Below are 15,653 nucleotides of genomic sequence, written 5' to 3'. Positions count from 1 at the left end.
CAAAATTTGTAGATACTGACAGGCATATGAAGAATAGATAAACAAGATTATACTGTATAGCACAGGGGAATATATATAAGATCTTGTGATAGCTCACAGCAAGAAAAAAATGTGACAATGAATATATGTATGTTCATTATAACTGAAAAATTGTGCTCTACACTGGAATTTCACAAAACATTGTAAAATGACTATAACTCAATAAAAAAATGTAAAAAAAAGAATAGTAAAGACGCATGTTAGAGATCAGGGGAAAAGATCACTCCTAGCAGCCCTATGATGGACGAGATGTGGTAAGGATCAAATTAGGGAAAAGCTTCATAACCAGAAAATACTTCCCTGTAAGCACGTCTTAGATCATTGGGATTCAATGTCACCAAACGTTTTTAGGCACAGTGTGACCTGAAGAGGTCATGCCCTCCATTTCAGAAGCAGAAGCAAATGAGAGCATCATTTGTCTACTTTCCATACTACCTTTATGGTAAAGTGTCATCACATTTCTTAGAGTGAGAACAGATGAGCCAGATGAGGATGGTCTTTATACAGAAAATCTGAATGATTGGAAAAGTCAAATTATAGTCCAAACTGAAGGAATCAGGGGAAATTATTCTGGAGAATAAGGGATTGGGAAATGGAAGCAATAGCTACTTTCAAAAACTTAGGGGGAGATAAATCAGGAGTTTGGGATTAGCAGATAAAAACTACTGTATATAAAATAGATAAAAAACAAGGACCTACTATATAGCCTAGGGAACTATATTCTATATCTTGTAGCAACTGTATAATGAAAAATAGTATGTGTATATATACATAGGACTGAATCACTATGCTGTATGCCAGAAACTAACACGTCATTGTAAATCGACCATACTTCTACTTAAAAAAAAAAGAAACTTAAAGAACCATGTTTTGAGTAGACAGATAGTTCTTATACATTGTTTTCTTTCTGAAGGAAAACCCCTAACAAACAAAAATTTAACAACAAAGTATAAAGAAATGGAATGAGAGAGAGAGAGAGAGAGAGAGAGAGATGCTCAAATTGAAGCAGGAGTGCTTCAGGAGAGGGTGAACTCTCTCATCCCCATCACAGGGGCTCCCCAGAAACCCTAGAGCTGAATGGTACACTTTGGAAAACATTTCCTGGAGGCTACAGCTAGGATTAACCAAGGAGTGGCTGAAATCGGGGGTTAGAGTTTGACTCAGCAGGAAAAAGAAATTTCTTATAAAAAGCTGAGATACCAGGACATGGGGTACTCTGTGATGCGATGATTTCTCTGTCTGTGAAATGATCAAAGAGTAGCAAGCAGACCACTGTCAGGAATGCAATCAGAGTATCTCCTGCACCGAGGAAGGAGAAGGATGACGTTACCTCACAGTCCTTTTCAGCTCTCAGGTCCTGTGAGTGTTTGGCATGCTCAAAGTTATATTTTGATGCAAGAGGAGGCCCAAGAATTGAACCCAAGTCTTGGCCTCTAGCTCTTGGAAACTTTGAGCCCAGGAGTGAGTGAGGTGTGAAGAAAAGTTTAATTATAGGGTTTTGCCCAGAAGCAAAAAGAACATATGGCATGTGATGGGGAGACCTCACTATCATCAGAGTCTTCCTCCCGGGACCCCAGGAGGAAGCTGATGCCAGTGCACCTCTGCTGCTTTGTCAGGAGGAGCCCCAGGAAACAGAACATCTACATCTTGATGGAAACCTCGTAAAGATATTGAAAGAGAGTTTATCTTCCCACGTACTGTGTAACCAGGTCTGTTGGAGCACCTCCCCTTCTCTGATAGGGAACTCAACTTATTTTAACATGAGTGATTTTTATAGGTTGAATTTTATCCACTCTCAGAGAGAGATGTGTAAGTCCTAAGCTCTCATAGCTCAAAATGGGACTCTATTGGGAAATGGGGCCATTGGAGATGGAATTAGTTAAGATGAGGTCATGTTGGAGCAGGTGAGGCCCTAATCCAATGCAACTGATGTTTTTATAGGAAAATGTTCAGCTGAAGGCAGAGACATGAGGAAACACCACTTGAAGACAGAGGGTTGGAGACTTGCACCTACAAGCTAAGAAACACGAAGCACTGTGGGCAGCACCAGAAGCTAAGAAGGGGCGAGGAAGGTTCTCCCTACATTTTCCTGAGGGAACATGGTCCCGCTGACACCTCGATTTCAGAGTTGCAAGGCAATGCATTTCTGTTGTTCTCAGCTACCTAGTTTGTGGTCCTTGGTTGTCGCAGTCCTAGGCGACATAACCCAGTGACTCTCCCCATCTCAGCCTTGGTTACTTAGGAACAGAATTGCCTCTTTTCCTTCTAGGCCACGTCATAGGGGGCATGACGGGCAGAAAGTTGGCAAGTAGTCTTCTTGACTTTGCATCCCCCCCGCCTGTGCAGTAGAAAGATCTTCCACCCAAATCTTGAGAATGCTGGCAGACAAGAGAATAGACCTGGGTGTCAGAGAGAAGGACCACTGCCGTGAAGCCGGTCTTGATTTGATTGACCTACGTCCCTCGTCAGTTTGGAATTTAATCTAGCGACTGGCAAAACGGAGGCAGCACTTCTGCTGTGTTTCCTGCTTTCTTGTGGTCACACCTTCTGGGTGATGTCAGGGCATGAAAAGATGACACAAGCTTTGAGCTGGTCAGACAGGAGTCTAGGGGAAGCAAATACAGCCGGCACTGGGCTGTCAGCGGGAGAGCCGAGCTGCTCAGGAAGGACCGCGAACCAGAGCCAGGCCGGAGGGATGCACTTGAGCACAAGTGAGGTCAGAATCAGGGGAGCGGCCAGTAAAACAGAAAGGGTGCACGGCCGCTTTGAATCCAAGGAAGAAAACCAAGTTCAGACTTCAGCAATGCTAAGCCAGTCAAGAGGGAGCAAGCCAGGCGCGGAGTCCAGGGCAGTAAGTAGGTGAGCAGTTAGCTAGTCGAGGGGGTAGGAAAGTGAGGAAGGGCAAAGCCAGCTGTACAAGCAGAAACAGTGGAACATTCCGAGGCCCAAGTGGAGAAACCGGAGCCCAGCGGAGGGACAGCACAGCACTTGGGGTTCTGTAAGAGCAAACTGAGTTTAACCACTGTTTCTTGGACAGAACTTTTTGCTTTCTGTCCAGGTTTTAAGAAGCCTCCTTGGTCTGCCTTGATGAGGGCCAGAGTCATGGAGATTTTACCTCTAAGAGATTAAGTGATTAAAATCTTGCACTCGGCAGGAGTGTCAGTAAAGATGTTTTTTGCGTTTGTAATGCGCCTTCAGGGTGAGACCAGGTCTGTGGGTGCTCATGGTTGGCGTGTGCTTTTCACACCAGGGCTGGACCCTCCTGCTGTTCTTATACTGGACTGTGTCATTTCTCTTAGAACAATAAACACAAACTGCTTTCATAACCTGAGGAAAAAAAAAAGAAACCCGCAAATCCACTGCAGTTTGGAAACAGACTGAAATTCACTGTCTTTCTGTGTTATTTCCTCGTTAGAGCTTTGACCTCCTCAGTCCTAACCTGTGAGTCTCACGGTTTCCAAGCTACAAAACAGACGCATTGTGGTAAATACTAGTCCAATGAGGCCTGAGGTTAACACATCACAGAAGTACACACCTGCCGTGAGCCACTCCTGTGTGTGGTTGGTATTGATAAGGGAAGGATTTAATCAACAAAAGCGGGTACCACATATGTGAAGGTGGGGTGCGCTATCCCCCCAGAGAGTCCAACAAAAAGCCACAAGCAAGCCAGAGAGAGTGTTCTTCATTTGATTCAAAGAAACCATGAAAGAGACTTTCAGGGATGGAGACAGAGAAGCTGAATGCCCTCCCCACTCTCGTCCTTGGGGATGTTCACATCTTCTTCCTTTTATAGCTCACTCGTCAACATTTTGGAAGAAGCAATATATTTTTCTCTTTGTTAGTAAACATTCCATAAATTCTAGCCAGTGTAATTGTTTTAGCAGTCACTCCTGCCTTCAGACTGTGTTTATGGGCACCTACCAACGATGCCACTTATTAAGCACTGCTGTATGCTAAGCACCCTTCTTCTGTGTTATCTCATATGATCATCTTCATAACCCTCTGCTATAGATGTGAACATCTTCATCTCATTAGAAGAGGAATTGGAGCCTCCGAATTGTCAAGTCACATACCCAAGGCCTGTATGCTTAATAAACAGTGCAACTGGGATTGGAAACCTAGACAGTCACAGTTTAAAAAAAGAATCTCTAATGGTGGAATTGGAGCCTAGTTATGAATGAATCATGAAATACTTTCGGACAGAAAGACTTTCCTGTTGAGAAACAAGTCAGTGAGGTAAAAAGAAGGAAGAAAGAGAAAAGAGTCAACCTGTATTGTGTGTCGCCTCTGCAGGGGACTCTCGACACAGCTTTCATTCCCATGACAAATCAGGCTTGTCTGGCACTCAACGCTGGCACTTTCTTTGCTGCTTTCCACTGCCTCTCAGCAAGAATTTTGTGCTCACTTGTCTTATTTTGACTTCTACCCTTTCATCCCCTCTCCCTCTGACATGCCCACCTGCCTCCTAGAAAGTTGGCTATAACAGTTACAGCAGATAACAATTCGACGTAACTCTTCTTGCTTGCTTTCTAAGTGCCAGTTTCTGTGCTGAGCTGTTTATGTGGATTTTCTCTCTTTTAACCCTCAAAAAAAATGAAGAAGCTAATATTATCATCTCCACCTCCTGGGTGAGAATATTGTCACCACATTTTATTTTCTCTATTTTATTCCCACTTGGCATTAAGATATTGCCCTGTGGATTCAAAGATCACGACCTGGAAAGGAACACAGTTCCTCCTAGAAGTAAAGCTGAACATGGCACAATGCCCCTTTCCCCCAACTTGCCAGCCAATATGAAGACGCTTCCTTTCAATTTTCAAACCTAGTGTTCGTTCACAGCAGCCTCAGAGTCGGTGCCCAGGCAGGGATGCTGAGATGATTGAGATTCTCAGAGCACAGCAGATATTGAGAAATGTAAGACCTCCCAGGGTGCAGTGGGGGCCACATTAATGCCTTTATTAAGGTGCTGATAGAGCAGCCCCACTGCCTCCTGGTCCATTTGGGTCTGTGTTTGAATAAGGATCCTGACAGTTCTACCAAAGAAGATAAAAGAGGCAGCGGGGCCAGGGGACAATGGATCGCTTAATGTGCAGGAATAAACTTTACAGCTCCAGGGCGAGGCCACCATAAACCTCCTCCACACTGCACAGCGCAGGCTGTGATGGAGGCAATGTGCCTTGGACGGTGGTTTGACTTCCGATTCTCAAGGGAGCTCTGGTTTGCAGACCTGCCTGTTCTCCCTGTCTTGCAAGGGCTCCCATTGCTAAGTTCTACAGAGGCTATAAACTTTCGGACAGGGAGGCAGGACCTGCAGTTCTCAAGGGGAGCCTCAGTGGACGCTAGTGGCCCAGGTAGCTTCACGGGGTTGGAACTGGAGCTCATGGAAGCTGCTGCCTAAAAGATCGAGTGATGCATTTGAATACATTTCAAGAAACTTAAAAAAAATCATCTCATACATGCCCCTGTCTCTTCTTTAAACCAACTCAAAACCATTACGGAGCAAAAACTTGTTTTCAAAAATTGCCAACTATAAAATTATATGTGTGGATTTATTTTGACTACTTAGATGACCAAAAAAAAAAAAGTTTTCTTAAGTCTAACCTTAATCACTCATGCTGTAGGAGCACAGGTTATTTCCTCATGTTCTGCCTTCTGGAGTGATGAAGGGTATTTCAGTGACATCTTGAATCATTTAGAGGGACACCGAAGATTCAATTTCATATAATAAATATTTGCTGGGTTCCTGGGTACCTAATTCTGAAGTGGGGCAGGAGGGTCACAGAGGTGACAAGGCTGGCCTCCTCCTACTTTAAGAAGCTCTCAGTCTGGAGACGGAGAAAGATTCTCACATCACTAATTATGTAGAATATGGTACAGACCATGGTGAGGCCCCAAGAAGAGGGATTTGGAGCCACTGATTTTACCTGGAACCAGGTAATTCTATGATAGAGACAAGGATACACAGGAGACCTCCTGCCTCCCATCAGAGCCAAAGGGATGGAAGCAGAAGCCCAGGTGGACTGTGCACAGGTGTCTGCCAAGAGGAGGAAGCCATCAGAAGAGGCCTCAGCTGGCTGTGGCCATAGGTCTGCAGTCCTGCCCCAGTGCTGGAGCTGAGTTCCCTCTGGACATCACAGTCTCCCTACAGAGCATCAATTCCTCCCTTCCTCCTTTCACTGGTCTAATTGACTTTTATTAACCACACACCTACTTTGTTCCTGGTCCTGAGCTCTGTGTGGGAAGTTTGTCAGTGAACAAGGCAGAAAGACTCCCACCCTCGTGGAAGGAGGCATGAGAATGAGAGCAATTAATGAACAAAGACGCACTGAGCACAAGCCATGGTACCGAGTCCCGCATGGTGTAAATGCTCCTCGAGGCCCCGACAGTGTAGTGGAGGTGGTAAACATGGCTAGCTGAGGGGCCTCCTAAGCGGTAGCGCCACCCTAGTCCCATCCCTTCACTCTCTGTCACCATACGACGCTTTAATTTTCTTCATAGTACAGAGAATGCCTAACAGTACTTTGCATTATTTTTTCCTGTCTCACCTGAATGGAAGCTCCATGAGGGCAGGGAGTTGTCTTACTTAATGCTCTGCTCTTAGTACTTAGGATCAGGCCCAGCACAAGACAAGTATTCAGATTTGTTATCTGTCTATCTATGTATCATCCATCAACTTATTTATTGATTTACGATAGCCTCGAAAAGTGCATGAATTCTTAGAGGCAAAGAATAATGTCAAGAGGTCAGAGGAAAAGAAAGTCAACACATGAGAGGATGCTTAATTAACAATCAGTCATTATACAACTGAAAATTAAAATCACAATGAGAAACCATTACCTACCTGTTAGAATGGCTAAAATTTACAAGACCAACCGTATCCAGTGCTGGAACAGCTGGAGCTCTCAAGCACTGCTGGTGGGGGTATAAAATGACACACACACTTTGGGGGACAGTTAGGCAGTTACTTTAAAACATTCACTATATACTGACCACAAGATCCAGCCATTCTGCTTCTGTGTGTTTATCCAAGAGAAGGGAAAGCATACGTCCAAATAAAGACTTGTGCAAGAATGCTCAGAGCAGCTTTATTTGTAACAGACAAAAACTAGAAACAGCCCAAATGTTCATCAATAGCTGTGGATAAATGAACTGTGGTGCATGGATATGGTGGAATACTACTCAGTAATGAAAAAGGATGGACTGTTGGTACACGCAACATCATGGATAAATCTCAAAATAATTTTGTTGAGTGAAAGAAGCCAGAACAACAACAAAAACAAAAATACAGAACGGATGACTTCATTTACTGTATACAAGTCTAGACAATGCAAACCAATCTGTAGTGACAGGGCCAGACCTGAGGTTGCTTGGGGCCTCGGGTGGGGTGTGCAGGAACGGGCAGGGAGGTAGCACAAGGGAACATGAGGAAACTTTTGGGGACAGTGGATTTGCTTATTATCTTGATCGCAGTGATGGTTTCATAACAATATATTTACATCAAAACTTAAATTGTCAAAAACAAAATTGTAAACCTAAGTAGGTGGAGTTGATTATATGTCAATGATACTTCAGTTAAAATGAGAAGAACATTAAAAGCTACATTTTTGAAAAGTTCAAGATTGCCCTGTGAATATACAAGTCAGGCAAGACACTGAGATGTCCCACAGATTGGACCATAAGAACATGGCATCCACCATTACCTACAAGAACTATTAAGGATATTAGGTAGTATGTGCTGAGGACTTCCGTGTCTGCGTTCAGGCTATCTGCGTGCAAGCTAAGCCCCAGACAGCTGTGAGGGTGGTGCTTTTATTATCCCCATTTTCAGTTAATAAAATTGAAGATCAGGGAATATAATGATTTGCCAAATACCTCAGGACATAAGTAAAGTTTGAAAACAGGCCCATTTGAGTTTTGACTTTAAACTTGTAATCATTATGCTATTGATAAAGCGTACCCACCTCCTGGAAGAATCAGGGATGGGTGTGGGGGGAAACTGATGGGACAGTTGAGTCTAATGCTAAATATTTACTATTAGCATCATACTTAGTTTGAATATTAATTTCCCAAATCAAAAGTATAAAACAGTAACAACTGCTGTGATTCTATATTTAAAAATGCTTTAAACAACCCCCTTTCCTCTCTCAAGTGTGACCTCTTCCACCTCCATCTCGGCTACCGTAGCAGTGCCATCATCCTCTCGTCCTGGACAACTGCTCAGCCTCCCGGTGGCCCTACCTTGCTTGTATGTTCCACACAGCAGCCTGACCCTGAAATAGTATCTTGCTGTTTTCTTAAAACCATTGAACGGCTTCCCAGGACACTTAAAAATCCAAACTCCCAGTCCTGATCCGACCTCATCTTGTACCCATCCCCCAGGCTCTCTGCTCTGGAGTTCTCACCAACCTCCTTTCTGTTTCTCGAGCACATAACGTGAATCCCCATCTCGGGGCCGTTGTCCTGCAGTTGTCTACCTGGTTCGTCTTTTCCCTTTCTGCTCTCAACTCAGATACCAGGCCTTCCCCAACGGCCGTAGGTAGAGAGGTCTTACACGTGACCCTACTGCTTTTTTTCCATTATATTACCAAGTTGCTTTTATTTTCATAGTGTTTACCACCATCTGAAACAATCTTATTCATTTATTTGGTTATCTGTCTGTCTCTCTTCAATAGATTTCCTGTCCATTGGAACAGCAAATGTGTCACTCTTTATTGACCACAGTACTCCCAGAGCCCAGGATGATGCCGGGCACGTAATAGTTGCTTAATAAATATTGAAAGAACCTATTGACTCCGTGAAAGAATAAATGGTCTGTGATGAGATGCAATCCCAGACTTCACCAGCAGGTGTTACAGTCCAAGGTCTGATAGCTGGAACCACCAAAATGCCTGGGTGGATTGTTGCTGCTACCAAGGTGTCAGGTTCTATGTCTGTAATTATTCACTAATTTTTTAAGTTTAAAATGCCATCCAGTGAGTGACACCAAATGGACAGTGTCTAGTAAATCTGATGCAACATCCAATTGCACAACTTCCTCTGCTTTCGTTGACCTACACTCAGCACGTAGCATCACCTCCTGATGCTCTTAGGGTGACATAGACGCAGCCTGGCCTCGCGGCTGGGATAGACACTGTTTAGCGACATCTTTTCTTAGTTTCAACCTTCTCTTCCTTTGAACGCTTCTTCTCTGATGATTTGTTTGTGAAATAACCTCAACCTCAACTCTAAACTGCTTGAATATTCACAACTGCTTCTGAGTATCACAAATCATTTGCTTCTCTGGTGCTTTCTGAGGCTCCATCTTCATAGTGCTTCTCTTTGGATTACCAAACCTGCCAACTCCCCCAACCGGCTGCCAAGAATTAACAACATCAATAAGAGCTCAGAAGACTCAGCTGTAAATAATCCAAGTTTCCACCCATTATAATCAATAAATAAATAATGGTGGAGCTGGGCAACGGCTCATCTTATGAGGGGGTCTAGCTATGATTTTTTCCTAGAGCCCAGATTTTAGGTGGCTTTCCTTGGTGGTGGGCGGGATGCACTGGGAAAAAAAAATCTAGATCATAAAGTTATGGGGCTGGGGGTAAACGGACTGTCCTAGCTCTGAATTATGTAGCGTTTTTTAAAAAAATTTTTCTTCGTGAGCGCTGTTTCCTAGCTGCAGAGAACCAGACAGGAAACAAAAGAATCTTCTTTTCTTCCTTTTTTTTTTTTTTTTTAACAAACTATTCCTTGTCTGTCTCTTTGTAGATGGGTGCTATTGACAACACGGAGAGAAGAGAAAACCCAAACAATGCAGCAAGCCCCGTGCCCACGTGCTGTCAGACGTTTGGGAAAAGAACAAAACCAACGCAAAGCCATTGAGCAAGCACAATGGCCTTGTCTACCTTTCTAGAGGCACAAAGCAGGACAGGGCCTCGCTCGCTGTTCCCCCTGCCCCCATCCTGCTTCTCCCTGGGGTCCCTGCTCCCTGGCTGCCTGCCCTCCTTCCTCCATTCCTCCTGAGGCCCGATGCCGACTCGCAGCTTGACAGCATAGACTGCAGTTATAATCCACCAACTCATATTGCAGCCTCATAGAGCAGCTTTGAATTTATGAAACTGTTGGCAGAGGGGAATAATTCACCCTGATTTGTAGATAATAATGTGAGCTAAGAGCGGGGCTTCCAGGGAGAGGCTAGGGACAACGTGAGGGGAACTTAGGAAGGTGGTGGCCCTGCCCACTGTCAGAGTCTCCTTTGAATTGGCTTTATTCAGGGGTCTTGACAGTCCTTCAAGCCACTTCCTGGTGTCTCTTGTCAGTGACTTGAATGGTTTTATGAAGACCAGTGTTCAAGGACATTGGCCAAGACAAAGCCAGTTGAGGATGGAGAATGAACAGTGGCACATGGCTGGTTACACAGACAGATGTGTATGACTGTGTGTGTGTGTGTGTGTGTGTGTGTGTGTGACAACTGGCATGAGACCTTGAACTCAATGCAGATTTTAAAAAATCTGTTGAATAAATGAGTAAATACAGGAATGCTTATAAAATGCTGTAGGCTGTAGTTACCAGGCACAGTAGACTTCTTAAGATCACAGCCTCTAAGGAATGCTATTATTCAGTCTAATTAATCCAGTTAAACTATTTATCAGTCTTTCTTAAAGCCCACATTTCTCTATCATGGACGTCATTTTCGTACCATGGGAATTCCAGGGCCTCTTTAAGAGGCAGCTACGGGCTTAAATCCTGAATTTGTCATTCAGTGACTAGAAAAACTTGGAAAAATAGGGTAAACCCTCCGGGCCTTCATTTCCTCACCCCACCATGGAAATAGTGTGTATATCCACGCAGGGTGGGAGCAGTGCCTCCCAGAGACCACTGGTGTGAAAGTGCTCGGCAAATGGTAAAGCAACAGAGCGATACGTGCGTGTAGCAGACGCACGTTGCCATCTTGTTCCTCTTTGCAGCTCTTGGATAAACATCGTAGCTGAGTTTGTTGAATTTTGTGTTCAGACAAGTAGGCTTCAGATAAGTGTTCTACCCTCGGGTGCCAGGATGACAGTGAGGATGTGTGGGTTTCTGGGCTCTGAACACTGGAGGGAGGGGTGAGGGCTATTCCAGAGGATGAAGGCAACGGCTGACCCCTTCCTGAACGCACCTTGGAGCTGGGTCAGTAGGCCTGCTTCAGGCTGAAGGCAACTGTGGGCTTTTAGCTGTGGGTTTACATTGGTACTTAAACAAGCATAATGTGAATTGCTTGATGTTTGTGTGTGTATGTGTCTGTTTGGTTCCATATAAAATTTAAACAGGTTTCATTTGTTTATTTTTGCTTTTGTCTCCTTTGCTTTAGGAGACAGAGCCACAAAAATATTGCTGTGATATTTACAATTGCCAAGGTATGGAAACAACCTAAATGTCCATCAACGGATGACTGAATAAAGAAGATGTGGTGTGTGTGTGTGCAATGGACTGCTATCCAGCCACAGACAAAGAATGAAATTTTGGCATTTGCAGCAACATGGAGCGACTTGGAGGGCATTATGCTAAGTGAAATAAGTCAGACAAAGACAAATACTGTATGAGATCACTTTTTTGTGGAATCTAAAAAAACACAAACTAGTGAATAGAACAATAACAACAAAAAAGCAGACTGACAGATACAGAGAACGAATTAGTGATTACCAGCGGGGAGGGGCAATATAGGGGTAGAAGATTTTAGAAAAGAGAGTTATTATGAAATTCTATGAAATCATGTGTATGAAACTTTTGAAAATTATAAAGCACTATAGAATTTAAAGAATCTTTCATTCAATCAAAAACAAAAGTTAAAAAATAACCTTCAACAAACTATAGTTGTAAAACAGCACGGGCTCAAAACGCAGAACATTAGGGAACCAGACGGTAAACCTAATGAGAACTAGAGTGAACTGAATGAATGGCACTCCTTTTAGATTCATTTCCACGGGACTTGGGAGGCTGAGGATCCGAGAAACAGAGAAGGGTGGGGCTTGCTGGGGAGTGGGGAGGAAAAGAGCTCGACCATGAAACAGGCATCCTCTGTGCACAGTTACTGGGACAAGAGTGGCAGGTGGGAGGAGGTATTTGGAAGGGCGAGGGCCAGTTTTCCAAACATGGCAAAAAAAAATGTGCAGCTTAAGGATTATGAAATGTTTTGATGTATGACTCATATTTGACTCATGGGGGAAGTCAGGACACAGTGCCACTCAGCATCACTGCACTTGATACATGCTCATCAGACAAAACTTTTTTTTCTGAAAAACCCATACCATGCTTCACCTCAGCCCAGGTCAAGGGGCAGCAGAGTCTTTCTCTGTGGTCTAGAATAACTGGAGCCCGTGGGCTCTCCACATGTCGCCTTGGGCCCAGGCTGCCTGGATGAAATGTGCATGGCTGTAAAGACTTCAGCGTTGCTTGCACTCACCTTGCTTTTCAAGCCGAGGAGCACAGTCAAGAATCATAGAAACACAAAGTGAAATGTCTAGAAGGGATTTTAGCATCATTTAGTCCAATGCCTTCACTTTATAGGTCAAGGAGATGAAGTCCAGGGAGGAGGAGCAGCATGCTTGGCAAAGGACGACTTGTGAGCAGTTAGACCAGAACTTGGCTGTCCTGACTTCTAGTCCTGTGATGTTTATTCTTCCCTCTGTGGTCTTTGCAAAATGAGCAGGACTGTCACCCAGTTCCTTTCAGGAGAGCACAGAGTCCTTATTCTCCTTATGACACGTTTCGCTTAGCAATCATTTCCTGGGGTCTTCCATCAAGCCTGTCCATTTGCACGTCCATCAGTCCAGTGAAGACACAAAATATGCCATAACCCTAAATAGCCAAGCACTTCGTGGAAGGACCATCGTAAGTGATGAGTACTATGAGAAGCTAGATTTGAATTTTCACCTTAGAAATGGACACCCTCTGTGGAGAAAAAGGAACCCTCCTACACTGTTGGTGGGAATGTAAATTGATGCAGCCACTATGGAGGACAGTATCTCCGTACTGTTCTTTAAAAAAGTAAAATAAACTTACCATATAATCCAGCAGTCTCACTCTTGGGCATCTATCCAGAGAAAACTTGAAAAGATATATGTACCCCAATGTTCATAGCAGCACTCTTTACAGCAGCCAAGACATGGAAGCAGCCTAAATGTCCATCAACGGATGAATGGGTAAAGATGTGGTATACTTATACAATGAAATACTACACGGCCATAAAAAAGAATAAATAATGTCATATGCAGCAACATAGATTAACCTAGAGATTATTATATTAAGTGAAATAAGTCAGAGGAAGACAAATATCATACAATATCACTTACAGAAGTAAAGAAGGATGGTGTAAATGAACTCACTGGTCTTCCCAGGAAAAGAAGGATCCAGTCCATCCACTAGACAAAAGCTTCTCTGTGCTCACATCCCAGAGCCTCTCTTACCTTTCAAGCCCTGGAATCAGAGGTTTTACTTTCTCATTTCTCCACCCAAGATAAAACTCAAACTTCTCACTTCCTCGCATCTTTTCACTTCCAGCTTCAATCTTAGAAGCAGCATCCTCCTCACCTCCCCTTGTGGCAGGACTGGCCCACTCCCCTGAAGCCTTGAATATCACAAGAAGTTCTGAAATATACTCAGTTGCAAATGCATTTTTACCACTTTCTTTGCAGCTCCCACACCCGCTTGGATTTCCGAAGCCACTGGAGCATCAGTGTGGGGGGAGCCGCTCCGAGGTCCAGGCAGATGCTGTGCGGCGGTGTCAGAGCGCCCCAGGTCCAGCTGAAAGACACCCACAGCAGTGAGCGCCCTGTTACCCAGCAGTCTTACCTGCAAGGTACCTGTCATGGTGACCACACCTGGTTTCTGAGTCAGGTTCCCTTTCCTACACTGTTAAATTGCAAAGATGTTATTTGAGATGAGCTGTAAATATATATATATATATATATATATATATATATATATATATATATATATATGTATGTATGTATTTTTTATATATATATATAATATATATGTATTATATGTGTGTGTATGTGTGTGTGTGTGACACACACACACATACACACACACACACTTGGGTTGGTTTTTAGCTTCCGAGTCCTTCATCTTTCAGCCGTCAGCTCTTACCCAATGTGATGCTCTTGGCCCTAACCTGAGAGGCCATGCCACATGATTTTCTAAACTTGGCCGTCCTCCGTACCTGGATAGCGGAGGTCCCCAGGCCTTGTTTTCTCTGCCTAGCTAGGTCTCCCTTACCTCCATATTTCACCAGTTTGTAGCTTCCTCTTTGTTTATATCTCACTCTACCCAGACCCTCATTCCACCCCATTCAATTCACCAAGCATTTACTGAGCATCCACTAAAGTCAGACACTGGGGAAGCACTTCAGGGTGTGCAAAGAAGTGTAAGACATGGTCTTTGTCCTTGGAGAAGCTTCAGCCTAGAAGTAGGGGTCAGATAAACACAGAAATAGTTGTGATGCAAGGAAGAATGGGATCATTCATTACCTTCTAAAATGGGTTTGAAGTCAGATGGGAGGGAAAATCATTCTGGTTTGAATAGAGGAAGCTGACGTTTGAGGTGGATCTCGCAGACTGTGTGGGATTCTAGCAGAGCTGGTAGGAAGGCACCGATGGTAGTAGGAAGTGCAGGAGTAAAGGCAGGTAGGAGTAGAGGGTGCATGGAGTGAGTTCTAGCGCCTGCTTCATGGAGGGCTCCACAGGCTGTAAGTAACTGAAAAAGTAATGCTGTAATAATAAAGACATTCATTATCCCCATTTCAAGTAAGTGGCTCCATGGTAGGTGTATTTAGTAGCTCAGTGATGTCAGTGCTCTGTATCAGCTTCTCTGTGATTTTCTGGGCCTCCCTTTTTGCATCTGAAAGATGACTCCAGAAGTTCTAAACATCACATCCTCACACAATAAAGTTCAAAGGTGAAAAGGGATATGTCTCTGTCTGTGATTCTTTTTACAAGTGAGGAAAACATTTCCAGAAGCCCCAGCAGACTTCCCTCCGTTGGCCAGGACAGCATCACTTGTCCATGCCTTGACTGATCAATGGCCGTGGGGAATGGAATTGACTTAAATCAACATTCACCTCCAGGACATGGGGAAGGGCTCATGAAGCACTGAGCTGCCAGATACTAGAATAAAATAAGCATTTGAGAGAATAGAGAATGTTTGCCCCTATACATTTGCTTTCTCAAATCTTTGCAAGCCTTTGAGACAGTTTCTTCTACTTAGGGTGCCATGTTGACCTTTCCACCTTCCCACCAGGGGCTTCCAAAGTGTTCTATATGCTCCAGGAGGGGGAGGGTATAGCTCAGTGGTAGAGTGTGTGCTTAGCATGCACAAGGTCCTGGGTTCAATCCCCAGTACCTCCACTGAAATTAATCAATCAATCTAATTACCTCCCCCCCAAAACAAACAAACAAAAACCCAAAGTGTTCTATATACTCCAGTCACATTGAATTATAGCAGCTTTTTTCTTGTTTGCCAGCCCCACTTGACCATGAGCTTGTCGAAAGCAGGGACTATGTCTCATTTACTTTATATGCTTAGCACAGCATTTGGCCTTCATTAGATGGTCAACATATGTTTGTCGAACTGAATACATGTTTGGGGAA

General features: G+C 43.9%; 1 non-coding gene across 1 annotated transcript; it reads left to right on the top strand.

The window, feature by feature from the left end:
* The first annotated feature begins 15,337 nt into the window (after window positions 1–15,337).
* On the top strand, window positions 15,338–15,410 carry TRNAA-AGC (transfer RNA alanine (anticodon AGC)). The gene has a single exon. It is a non-coding gene; the product is annotated as a tRNA-Ala (tRNA).
* The last annotated feature ends 243 nt before the right edge of the window (window positions 15,411–15,653 follow it).

Source organism: Vicugna pacos, chromosome 23, assembly GCF_048564905.1.
Source record: "Vicugna pacos chromosome 23, VicPac4, whole genome shotgun sequence".
In the NCBI taxonomy this organism is placed as follows: Eukaryota; Metazoa; Chordata; class Mammalia; order Artiodactyla; family Camelidae; genus Vicugna; species Vicugna pacos.
The sequence above is the reverse complement of the archived record's forward strand: the minus strand, read 5'-3'. Positions and strand labels throughout refer to the sequence as shown.